Source organism: Typopeltis vanoorti, chromosome 24 (genome assembly GCF_054136105.1).
Source record: "Typopeltis vanoorti isolate ZY-2024b chromosome 24, IOZ_Tvanoo_1.0, whole genome shotgun sequence".
In the NCBI taxonomy this organism is placed as follows: domain Eukaryota; kingdom Metazoa; phylum Arthropoda; class Arachnida; order Uropygi; family Thelyphonidae; genus Typopeltis; species Typopeltis vanoorti.
Genome location: NC_143572.1, coordinates 25,942,489 through 25,956,548, shown reverse-complemented (window position 1 = coordinate 25,956,548; position 14,060 = coordinate 25,942,489). Strand labels below are relative to the sequence as shown.

Here is a 14,060-nt window from a genome sequence, read left to right as displayed (position 1 = left end):
AGTGTGGTCTTATGGTCAATTGTAAGGATGACTGGAGAGCATTCCCAGCAAGAAGGCCAACTTAAGGCTTAACCACCTGGGTATCATTCATCCTTGCACTTTTGTTTCAGTTGGTTTTCGGTTGTTCATCTAAATAAGATTGGTAAAAAAGGAAAACTGATAGCTTCTGGCTGTATGATGATATAAAAGAGCTGAGGCCTTTTCTCTATCTCTTATACTATCTATCTGTCTTTTCTTTCTCCTAATACCATCAGGCTCTCTTGCACCCTTATGCTAATTACTCCAGGCCTATGATGAGTACCCCTTCACTTTTTCACCTCAATAAAGGTCAAAAACAGTCTGGGTAGTGACCCTTCCTATAATGCATAGCATTATACATGTCTGTAAGGATATGTGCTTTGCATTATGAGATACTAAAGCAAGTGATGTGAAGTCATTAGCCTCTATATATGAGTTGTCCAGTCATGAAGTTATTTCACGTGCAAACTTTGTTTACATTTGGATGAAGGATTAAACCAAAAATATAATTTCTTGGCATCTTTAATTTATAGTATAACCAGTATTTTAGTAAAAAGGTGTGACACCTTTTGACTACTTGGATATGGAAATATGACTTCTGCATTACTTCAACCTTTGTGTCACTTCTGAGTTTGGCTCCCAGACTCAGAAGTGATACAAAGGTCGAATGGAGGTCGAAACTAGTCTAAATAGTGATCCTTCTCATAACACATAGCATTATACATGTCCATAAGGAGATTTGCTTTGCATTATGGGATACTAAGGCAAGTGATGTTAAGTCATTAGCCTCCACATATGAGTTGCCCAGTCATGAAGTTACTTTATGTTTAAGTTACTTCTTTTGCTTACACTTGGATAAAGGATTCCAAGAATGTGATTTCTTGGCATCTTTAATTTATCCTCACCTCATTGGAGGATGGTATAGAAATTGATCAGTGTATAGATGCTGCTGCAGATGATCTAGAAGCTTGGGATGTTGGAACACTTGCATAGTTAATCAAATGAGTAGGATTGAGAGGATTAGTGGTGATTGGAAGTAGGTCATTTATATATAGATGAAGGAGAGGGTAAATGATAGGACAGAGTGCTTTGCCACCTACGCCTCTTATGTAGGTGGCAAAGCTTGAAGAGAGAGAGAGAGAGAGCAATCCATCACAGTATCCATTGAACAGGCAAAGAGAAAACTGACCATTCAATTACATATTGGATGGCAGCTAGACTCTTTGCATAGGTACATTGCAACTACTGCACCCAAAAAATTGGGATTTTTCTTTTTTCTCAAGACATCACTTTTCTTCTGAACTGCTATTTAACCATATACAAATCATAAATCCACCCAACTTTTGAATACTGTTTGCACATATCAGGTGGTGTCTCTTAGTTTCCTAGAATTAATTGACTCAGTACAGAAGAGAGCAATGCGGCTGATTAATGACCCCATCTGTCGCCAATTCATTAGATCCACTCTCACACAAGCACAGAGTTTCTGTTGCTTGCATCTTCTACAAATACTTCCATCACCAATGTTCATCTGATCTGGCATCAGTATTCCTCTACTCTGTTAAATCAATTGAAACACATACAGCAACTACTTAACACTCCTTTATAGTTCAACTCCAAACCCACAGAACAAATTTCCTCTTCTCCTCATTTAACTTGTCTATTGCTGCCTCGGAATAGGCTTCCACTTCATATTTTCCCAGCTCTTAGCTAAATGCGAACAAGTTTTTCTTGTCGGAAGTCTAATGGAATATTTGCAGCTAGGAAAGGATTAAAAAAACTAATTTTAATACTTCCAGTATTTTGTCTCAGTCACTGAGACATCTTCAGTGATTACAAATAACTTGTGACACACATGCAAAGACAACACATCCATGACTCTTTTGCAGTCATGACTGTGGTCAATCTGGTCTTGCAAACCATCTATTGGATACAACCCACAGGCTCTCCTGGAAGAAAACCATCATGCTATACCATAGGAAATTTTAAAAGGAAAGACTGTTTTTAGAATCTGCAGCTGCAATCAGAAATCAACCTAATTTAAATAAATATGAATGCATAAAACTACCAAAATTATTTTGAACTAGTTCCTTCTTGTCCATCTATCATACTAATGTACCATAGGTTACCAACCTCTCATGTATAAGATTATCATAAAAGAAAAAATATGGTTGATAGTTTGCTTAGCAGACCTTTCAAAAACACTGGAAATGTCAAGGACAGCAGCATGTTTCTTGGGACCTTTCCATGGAGTGTGTCTGATGGTGGGCAATGGGTTAAGAGGTAAGTTGTGGATCTAGATCAGTGGAATCCATACTTATAGTTGCTGATTAACCAGTTAGTCTGGTGGTAAGGCTTATATGTTGGCTATTCATAGCTGTATTTTTTAAGGAAATTATAATGTAGACTAATATTAACTAAAATAAATTTGATTAATTCTTCCATTGTTTCTACAAATTCAAATTGCCATCATCAGGGAGCAAAATATAATAATATAATAATAATAATATAAAATATAATATGGCACTGCACTAAGTAATGAAGATGAATCATGTCAACCGAGAATAGGCCTAAAGTTCCACATTGTATCCCCCCCCCCCCCCTAGTGGGCTATGTTGGGCTTTCTTGGCTGTTGGGGTTCAAGTATAGAGGATGAGAACTTCCCCAATTTCGGGAAGTTTCATGATACTAATTATTTATGGTGAAGAGATGGCATGCAAAGCAAGACAATATAGTAAGTCCAACCTATATTTATCTAGGCAATTGAATTGATAAATTAAAGATACCAAAAAATTATATACTTGTTTTAATCCATTATCCAACTGTAAGCAAACAAAGTTTTCACCTGTAGTATCTTTGAGGATAGATACTACAGGTGAAAATACTCGTGGCATAGGTGGTATGACTTCACATTACTTGCCTTAGTAACCCATAATGCAAAGCGCATCTCCTTTCAGGCATGTATAATGCTATGCATTATGGGAAGGGTCACTACCCAGAAAGGTTTCTTCCTTGATTGAGGTCTCATCAGCGGGAGCCAGACCCAGATGTGAGATACCAAGGTTGAAGTAATGCAGAAGTCATATTTTCCTATATGAGTTGCCAAAAGGTGTCACACCTTATTATTAAAATACTCTGGATTAGAGATGGATAGCTGTTGAAAGTTTTTCACTTGGTTATATTATAAATTAAAGATACCAAGAAATTATATACTTGATTTAATTCATTATCCAAGTGTAAGCAAACAAAGTTTTCACCTGAAGTATCTTTCAGGACTTGGGCAACTCGTGGCAAAGGTGGTATGACTTCACATCACTTGCCTTAGTATCATAATGCAAAGCACATATCCTTGCAGACATGTATAATGCTATGCATTATGGGAAGGGTCACTACCCAGACTGGTTTTGACCTTTGTTGAGGTCTCATTAGTGGGAGCCAGACCTGGAGGTGAGATACCAAGGTTCAGGTGCAAACTTTGTTTACTTACACTTGGATAATGGACCAAGTATATAATTTCTTGGTATCTTTAATTTATAATATAACCAAGTGAAAAACTTTCAACAGCTATCTGTCTCTAATCCAGAGTATTTTAATAATAAGGTGTGACACCTTTTTGCAACTCATATAGGAAAATATGACTTCTGCATTACTTCAACCTCGGTATCTCACCTCCAGGTCTGGCTCCCACTGATGAGACTTCAATAGAAGTCAAAACCTTTCTGGGCAGTGACCCTCCCCATAATGTATAGCATTATACATGTCCACAAGGAGATGTGCTTTGCATTATGGGATACTAAAGCAAGTCATGTGAAGTCATATACCACCTTAGCCACGAGTTGCCACAGTCCTGAAAGATGTTTGGATAATGGATTAAACCAAATATATGATTTCTTGGTATCTTTAATTTATAATGCTACCAAGTGAAAACTTTCTTGAACAGCAAGTAAATTGGCTGGCCTTTCTAACAGGATGTCAGAATACAAGAGTAATACCTAATATATACATATATTCATATGTATATATTATATACATTATATATATATATATATATATATATATATATATATATATATATTAGGATAACCAAGCAATTTTATATGCTTGGTTATTTTAGCACCTAATCCCAAGTATGCAAACAATTAAGTTTGCGCCTGAAACAAAGTTCAAGTCTAAAGATGGTACAACACCAGGGCAACTCATTGTAAAGGTGGTTAAAGCTTTGATCACTATTCTTAGTATTTTCCATAATGTAAAGCACATCTCACTAGAAGATGTATACTGCAATGCATTATGGGTGGGGTCACTACCCAGACCGGTTTCAACCTTTTTTGAGGTCTCCTCAGTGAGTAGCTAGACCCTAAATACCAAGGTTTTAGTAATACAAAGCCTTATCAACTTTACCTATATAAGTTGCAACAAGGTGTATTTAAGTTTTAATAAAAATCTCTGGAGGAGATATTGATGGGAATAAATTTTTAACTTGGGTATATTGTATATTAGGATAACCAAGCAATTTTAACCAAGCATATAAAATTGCTTGGTTATCCTAATATACAATATACCCAAGTTAAAAATTTATTCCCATATATATATATATATATATATACAAACATGCTAGTCTTGCACTACTGTGAGAACAGATCTCTGCAAAACATGCTAGCCTCTCTGGTGTTATTTTCCCTTCTGTGTAAGTAATGTATATCACAACCCTGTTTTTTTTTTCTTTTTTTTGTTGTTCTTTGTTTAAAACTTAATGAGATGTTGTAAATGGTCGACTGCCACCATTTATTTATTTATTTCTACTAGATCTTATGTTCTCATGCTGTATAGTCTAACAAATTTATTTGTTTTATGACTGCGCCAGTTAGCCTATGTATTTTGTGCGAGATTATAAGATTTTAAACTGAAGATAAAGCAGATATTGTTAGCATCCTCCACTAATGTTAATCCTTACCTTTAATTAAACGCAGCTTGATTAGTGATCGCTTAAACTTTATCCTATGCAGATTCGAAATTTTCAGGATAGTGCATTGACAGAATTTAATTAAATCAAAAAGGAATATTTACAGTCTGATCCACATTAACATGTGTGTGTGTGTGTGTGTGTGTGTGTGTGTGTGTGTGTGTGTGTGTGTGTGTGTGTGTGTGTTAATGTGGATCAGACTGTATATATATATGTTAATGTAGATCACACAATTGCATGACAAGTCATTGTCAGTTTCAGTTCTTCCTGATTCAGACTTAGTTCTGTGTTTCTTCCATTAAAGGTAAATCACAATCTAGAATATCCTGCTAGTCACACATACACAAACTGGAAATAAGGCCTACCTTAGGCAAGCTTAATTCAATATTAAATTACATTATCGAGTTCAGTACTTTTCTTACTCTTACAATAATTAATTATACACAGTTGAGATTAAGACACACCTTGAGTGAGCTTATTTGAATTGTTAACTGACAGAATCTTTTTGTACCCATAATCAGACACACTTGATGTACCTTCTTGCCTGGAAATGTCACCTATATAAGTACTTACAATTCTCATTCAGCACAAACGTTTATGTGAATCTTTTGTTCACACTAAAGTGCTCTTTTTTTGTCTTTCTTCTGCTTACTCGTTCTTGATTTCCCACCAAATTCCTTTGTCCAAGTCTTCTATTCTTTTATGCCCTTTAGGCCCCTAAACATGGTGGTAATGTGCAGCTCTTTCTTAGCAAGATGTCTTGACTATCAACACACTACTTCTCATGGCAGCATACCCAGGTAGGAGACGATTGAGAACCCTCAGACATACAATGCTTCTCTTTCAATTACCGACATTGGACCTCACATGGCGGCAGACCCAGGTAAGAGAAGATTTAGAAAACTAAGACAAAGTCCTTCTTGATGTTTTGCCATAATAAAGGCCTGGACTTCTGTTGTATGCATGCGCACTTCTCTCGAAACTTCCATATATGGCCATCTGATGACGTCATATTTCGTTTGTCTTTTGAAATTGACATATATGGACATGAGTTAACAGCGTTACATAATGACGTGACGTCATGTGCCACATTATTTTAACAAAGGGAGACATTTCTTTAAATGCAATCTTCCTAGAAAAACATGTAAAAATGAACATGATAAGTTACTTATCATGAGAGATTTTACTCTGCTACCAATGCTAACATCAACTTGTTGCAATTGGAGCTCTGTGTGATCCTCAACTCTGAGCTTTGGTCCATTCTCTTGGACATTTCAGAAGCAAAAAAAAAATTCCAAAAAATTAGATATAAGCATAACAAAAATTATAATATTCTGTGCAATTATTAATCACAACTGTATATTTAACCACTCCATACCTTAGTAAATCTATCATGTCAGCACCCTAGGCATTGGCCACAATTTTTCCCTAGCACTGAAAGAAGTTCCTGTGCTAGACCTATTTTATAGTGTAGAATGCAGAATCTGTCACTAAGCTCTGGAAATAGCCAACAACATCAGATGATGTCACCCATATTCTTTCCCAGTCTTTGATTCCGAAAAGTAGTCTATCTTTGGCCATCTTGCTGCTCTCAGAAAGTTATGAAAAGATAAATATTGTCATCACCAAAGCGAATAAGGGTAATATCACAGTCATCCTCAACAGCACTGAATATAATCAGAAAATTGATATTATTCTCTGAGATTACTATACTTGCATCCCACTAGATTATGGATACAGTGTTCACATAACCTCCACAAACCCAATATCCCCCCCCCCCTCCCAAGAGACCTATAGTAAATTCCACTGATACTCCATTCTACAAATTGTCAAAACAGTAAGCCAACTCTCTTCCCTTCCTCCACTGTTCATACCACATCCTGTACAAAAAAACTCTACCTCTTTACAGCCTCGATTGAATATCTAACTTTAAATAATACAGATATATTAGTTAGCTTTGACATCACCTCACTGTTTGCCAGTATTTCCTTGAATGATACCTTAACATGCTTAAAAACGCTTTTCCTTCTGATATCTTAGATCTCTCTCTTTTCCTTTGCTACCAGTTCTGGTTATTTTTCTTGGAGGAACAATATTTACAGACAAAGGGAACTGCTAAGTCCCTTCTTTTTGGAAAATTAGCCCTAGACTTGGTCTCCCTCAAACCTTTTATATGGCTAAGATATGTAGATGATGTATTCTCTGTTTGGCCTCATGGCCCATACACATTAGACTCCTTTCTCGGTCACCTCCCTAGTTTACATCCAAGATCCAGCTTATGATGGAAATGGAAAACAATAGTTTATCCTTACTATATATTAGTGATATGCCTTCCAAATGGTAACTTCTCTTTCACTATATACAGAAAACATGCAGATACAGTCACAAAATTTCCCTCAACCACCCTTCTCAACAATATGGCATCATTAAAATTCTAACCAATAGAGCCTACAAGCTTGTTCCAGTGGAACCTCTCTTTAGACAGAATGCAGCCATATACACAACACCTTCCTCTCCATCTTACAGAATTAAAAAATAATCACTCTCCTTCCCAATTCTTGGCCATCGCTCCACTATATCTGCGGCACATCAGGGAAAAATATCCAGGTCTTTAAAAAAGTACATCCTCTACACAGCTTTTTAGCCCCACTAGAAATTTGCTGCCCTTACTCATTCTACAAAAATCAGCTCCCTCCTCTCAGTGTTTGGAGTATATAAAGTACCCTCTTCTTGCAATTTGGAAAATACTTAGGGCAGACAGGTAGGTTAGTCACCATTCATTTAGATGAACAGAAAACTTGCATCTGCATTCACAACTGTGGCCAGTTTGGTCTTGCAGACCAGGTATTGGATATCATTCACAGGATCTTCCATAAGAAAATTGCCATGTTTCATTACAGTGAATTTACAAAAGAAAGACTGTTTTTAGAATCTGCACCAGCACTCAGAAATCAACCGAATTTAAACGATGGATGCAAAAAAAACACTTCCCAAAATTTGTGAAACGTTAATCATCAAAGATCTTAATTTAAATCCTAGGCCTCCTACCAATACCCATAGATGGCAGACTACCTTGGTAAGATTTTGAAGTCGTAGCCACATGTTTTATTGAGTATTGTGTTGCAAGTGTTGTTGTAACACACATGCAACATCCCCGAAGATGACTGAGAAGAAATATTGGAAACATTAAAAATATTTTCTAATCCTTTCTTAGTGCTGTCAATACTCTATTAAACCTCTAACATGATGTCCTGCCAACACTTATCACTAGTATTGTTTGTACATTACATTTTCGTTGCTAGTTAGATGAAAGCATAGAACATAGACTGTAGTGAGATGAGATGGATTCTTGGACATGATGCTCATAGAGAGAGAGAGAGAGAGAGACCAATCTCCTGAGGATACTATAATCTGGCCTCAACAATTCCTTCCATATACTACCCAGAACCCCCCCCCCCCCCCCCCGGCATGATCTGGAAGAGTATATGGAAGCAGGATTATGTGGCAGTTGACAAGAAAACTCGACTTGTTTCTGCCAGTCTGTAACACCACTTTTTTTTTCACTATGTTCTGTTGAAATGGAGGACGTTTGGGTGTTGTAATTAAGTATGACTAAGTATATTGGCCCTCTACTCTGGAGGCCACACATCATATTTGTCGCTTCAGTAAGCCGAGTGTTGGTGTTTCATTGGATAATGGTCATCTACTACCTAGTGGATCTAGTTAGCATTTTCTTCAGCTAGGAAAATAATTCTTTGGTGATGCTTTCTCATTACACCAGATCCCCTTTTCTGGAAACAGGCTGAAAACATCAAAGTATTTTCTCTGCACAGTGAAAAGGCAAGGTTGACTTAGCAGGGATAAACAGTATATTTTGGATCACTTGCCACATTAAACCAACTTTGTAGGCAATCAAGTCCATTTAGCATCTCAAAATTATTGATACTATAGAGGCTGATAAGAATGGAAGAAATTTTTAAAAAGAATTAATGTCAAGCAGGTTTCACAGATGAATTGTAAGGTGAAGTGTACATCTATTATTCAAGAAAAAACGAAGACATTTGAGTCAATCCTTTCAGTCTTAATAGCAAACTCTGTTGAAAACATTGATTCGTCTAAACATGTAGTTGAGTTGTCTTCAGGGATTGAAAAATTAGAACTCCATGATTGTGGATGCCAGAAGTTTTAAGGAAGTTGTCCTGGGAAAAAAAAAAAAAAAAAAAAAAAAGCTTATCAAAAGTTCCTAGCAAGTAGGAACCTTAAAAGAATACAGAGAAAAATGTAAGAGAGCTATGTTTTGTGTAAAAGTAGAAAAGTCATGGAAACACTTTGGTAAGAATGTAGAAAATAACATCAGGAAGGTGACAAAATGTTCTGGGGGCTACTGAAAGAGTAGAGTAAAATGAATGAGAGATGATAAAGGTGATGTGAAAACCTGACAATACAGCTATTGATATCTGGAGAAATTACTTTCAAAGACTGTTCAATGAAAGACACAATGACAGAACTGTAGTAGAAAATATTCATTAAGAATGCAATGAGAGATGTAATTAATTGAGGTAGAAAAAGCTATTAGTGCCTGAAATGTCGAGGGGGAAACTGGTGCAGATGATATTCCACTATATATATAGCCCCATTCAAACATGGGGCTATAAATGTTTAATTTAGAATACCTGATCAAAAGGTTGAATTCCTGATGATGGGAATGAATGTGAAAAATGAGCAATTTTCCTACTGAGAATGTTCCTTCTAAGATTTATGCAAGCTTCCTTGAGAAAAGGCTAAGAAAAATTGTGAAAGAGAAACCTGGAGAAGGACAAGCTTGGTTTAGGCCTAATTGTCATGATCCAATTTTCAGTTTAAGATGAATGGTCAGGAAATCATAGAATAAAATAAATATCTGTTTATATGTTTTGTAGATCTTGTAAAGGAATAATGACAAAGTACCAAGAAAAATGCTTTTTATTATTATTTTTATTACGTGATGCCTCCAGGGAGTCCAAAAACTAATCAAGGGAGGGCACCTACTCTACAACTCTGTCTCCACCACTCAAATCACCAACTACAATGAAACGCAACTACATCAATGCTATCTACTGCCAACTACCACCACTAGTATTTTCACAGAAAAACGCAAACATCCATGCCCATAGTGGATTTGAACCTACAGCCTTTTGGCTGGAGAGCAGATACGCTAACTGCTTGGCCAAACAGGCCGGGTGAACACTTTTCAAAGTGTTTCAGGTATGTGATATAAATGGGACTTTTTACAGAGATACATAGCTGAAGTTTCAATGAAATCCAAACTGGACAGAAAACATGGGAAATGACCTCAAACTGGAAAAGGTTAAGAAACTTTGGAAAAAGACAAACGTGGTGAAATATGCTACATGGAACATTCGAAGCATAGCACATAAAGAAGCAGAATTAGATAAAATTTTAAATGACAAAAATATAGAAATTGCAGTTCTTCATCATCATCAAATTCCTGCCATGTACACTCAAGGGGTGTACAGGATATGATAGTACTACATGAAAAATTTACATCATTACTAACTTCTTATCAACAATTTTCCTCCAAATCAGTCTGTTACTTGTCAAGACTCCAACATTATGAGATCTTAATGTTTCTATCGTCTAAAGCACTTTGTACCGTATCCATCCACCTATATCTTAGTCTTCCTCTGGGTCGTTTTCCTGTCAACTTGGCAGAGAACACTTGTTTTTGCTAATCTTTCCTTGCTCATTCTGTTTAAATGACCACGCCACCTGAGATTAGCTCTGCTAATGCATTCCTGGATGCTGACAATGTCAAGTTCTTTCCTAATATCCTCGTTTTCAATATGATATTGCCATTGATGCCATCTGTTCATGCCTATAATCTTTCTCAGGACTCTCATATCTGCAGTCTCTAGTCTTTGGTCAAGTGTCTTACTTCTGACCCAGCTCTCAGATCCATAAGTTAAAACTGGTTTGAACACTGTCTTGTATACAGCTAATTTAGTGTTCCAACTAATTTCTATTTCTCTCTTATTCCATATGAATTTATTCAATTGACTTCCTACCATACCAGCTTTGTTGATTATGTTGTCTATTTCTATATTTAATTTACCATCTTCACTAAAAATCATGCCTAAGTAGCTGAAATGTTTTACTTGTTCCATAGGTTCTCCGTTCACAACACAGTTGACATTTTCAATGATTGCCTATTTTCATTGTCTTTGTCTTTTTATTGCTGACCTTCACACCATATTATTATTATTATTATTATTATTATTACGGGCAACTCCAGGGAGTCATTAGACTCATCGAGGGAGGCCCCAAATCATTTTCATCACAACTATTCGACATTCATACAGTATCTATCATACCTCGCCTTAAACTCATTCACTGTCACAGCATCCACCACAGACTCAGGGAGCGCATTCCACTCATTCACTACTCTAAAAGTAAAGAACCCAGCTCTAACACCTTTACTAACAACACTTTTGCCCAGTTTCCATGGATGTCCCCTAGTCCTCCCACAACCAGCCCTGTTCTCAAAAATATCTTCTGAATTAATTTTATAGAAACCCTTCAGTAATTTGAATGTCTCAATCATATCTCCCCTCCTCCGCCTATCAACCAATTTTTGCAACCCACAAATCCTCAACCTGTTCTCATACGGTTCATTCCACAGACCTGCTATCATCTTGGTCACTCGCCTCTGGATCCTCTCTACCTCCTCCCCATCAAGAAGAAACCTAGGTGACCAAATCTGAGCACAGTAGTCGAGATGAGGTCTTATCAAGGCTCGATACAGAGGAACAATAACCTGCTTGTCTCTGCTTGTCAACGTATTCTTCAGCAACCAAGTGATTTGATGAGCTGATTTGGCCACTTTTGCAATGTGTCCCCTAAATTTCAATTCCTTATCCACCAACACTCCTAAATCTCGTGCCTCATCAATTTCCTGGAGCACGGTTCCACCAATGCAGTAAACTGCCTCCCATCTTTTCACCCCAAAATGTATAACCTTACATTTTGCCACATTAAATTGACATCCATTCTCCCTAGCCCAGACCTCCAATCTATCCAAATCATCCTGCAAAATTTTGACATCATCTGCATTCACTATTGCCCTACCCAACTTCGCATCATCCGCAAACAAATGAACTGTTCCTCTCAGATCCTTTCCTATATCATTTATGAACAAATTAAACAGCAGTGGTCCAAGAACAGATCCTTGTGGTACACCACTAGTCACAGGCCGTCTAGTGGACTCTACTCCTGAGTAAACCACTCTCTGATATCTCTCCGTCAACCACCCTCCTATCCATCTCACCAACCCTATGTCCATTCCCATATGCTGCAATTTACTGATTAGAATTCCATGTGGTATCCTGTCAAAGGCCTTAGCAAGGTCCAGCAGAATCACTGTAAACCCATTACCCTTATCCAGTTCAGCCGTCACTGTGTTATAATACGTGAGCAAGTTACTGAGGCATGACCTACCCTTCACAAAACCATGCTGTCCCCGATACAGTATCCCATTTTCTTCTATCCAATCTTGTATTTTCCTCTTGACTATTTTCTCTAAGACCTTGATAATGATTCCTGTTATGCTGATTGGCCGGTAATTTTCAACAGCAGCCTTGGAACCACCTTTGTGCAGTGGAACTATTTTCCCCTCTTTCCACCCCCTTGGGACTGACCCAGTCCTGAGGCTCAAATTAAACATAATGGTCAAGGGCACTGACAATTCTTTGGCCGCTTCACGTACGACACGAGCTGGTATACCATCCAATCCCACAGATGTATTGACATTGAGGTTCTGTAATAGACTAGTTACCTCTACCTCATTCATCACAATTCCAGTATAAGCTGTTGGTTCCTCCATTTCCGCAAAGCCACCACCTGGATGATATACTCTTGCAAAGTGCTCGCTCAGTAATTCCACAACATCGACTGATTCAGTTACCTCCCTACCCTCAGCATTTTTTAAGATCATTCTACCATGAGCATTTTTCCTTTTACTTGCAACATATTGAAAAAACTGTTTGGGATTCTCTTTAGCCTGCATGGCCAATTTCCTTTCGTAATCTGCTTTTGCTTTTCTTACCACCCTTGTTACCATCCTGGCCTGAGCTTTATACTGTTCATGCACCTGATGGTCACCCTTCTCCTTAAATTCCCTCCACAATTGTTTCTTTTTTTGCAGCTCAAGCTTAATAGTGTTATTCATCCATTTAACCCCTACCTGATTTATTATTCGGACTCTTGGTATACAGTCAACCATTGCCTCCTGCAAACAGTTCTTAACCACCTCCCGTGCACCATCAACATCCAGCCCTTGCAGTTTTACATGCCATGGCATTGAGCCAAGCACACACCTAAGCTTGTCATACTTACCAGCCCGGTAATTCCACATATACCCTGTCTTAATTGTAAATTCGACTCCTTTAGCCACCTCCCAAGTCATGACCTTATGGTCACTCTCACCAATTGGTGGCAACATGGTCATGTTCGTTACAGCTACATTCTCAGTTGCAATTACTAGGTCCAGCACTCTCTGCCCCCTGGTATTTTCCAATACATGTTGCCGTAGATAGTTGTCCCTTAATAACTGCATAAAATCCAATTCCTTCCTCCCATGTGCCCTCTCCTCTTTCCAGTCAATGTTACCATAATTGAAATCACCCATAATAATTACCCTCCTTCCATTCATTTCTTCTATTTGCTTATGCATACTATTCCCACCATCCACTCCATCACCCGGTCTATAGCAGCACCCAATTGTATATTTTGTTCTGCTAGATTGTATCTCACACCAAACAGCCTCAAATGTGCTTTTTTCCCCATCCTGCAGTTCAAATTCTATACTCCTTGGCTGAAGCTCATCAGCTATCATCAATAACACTCCTCCCCCCTTTTTATTCACCCTGTCACTCCTGAACACGCTGTACCCATCGCATTCAATCCCACTAGCTTTATCATCCTCTGTCAGCCATGTTTCACTAATACCGACATATCAATTACAACAGTTATTCAATTTAGTCAGGGAATCTTGCAGACTTGTACAGGATTTATTTTAATTATA

General features: G+C 37.6%; 1 protein-coding gene across 2 annotated transcripts in view; it reads left to right on the top strand.

Annotated features, from left to right (window-relative positions):
* Positions 1 to 14,060, top strand: part of LOC150093032 (dual specificity protein phosphatase CDC14A-like) — a 382,808-nt gene that overhangs the window by 111,845 nt on the left and 256,903 nt on the right. The window lies entirely within an intron of this gene.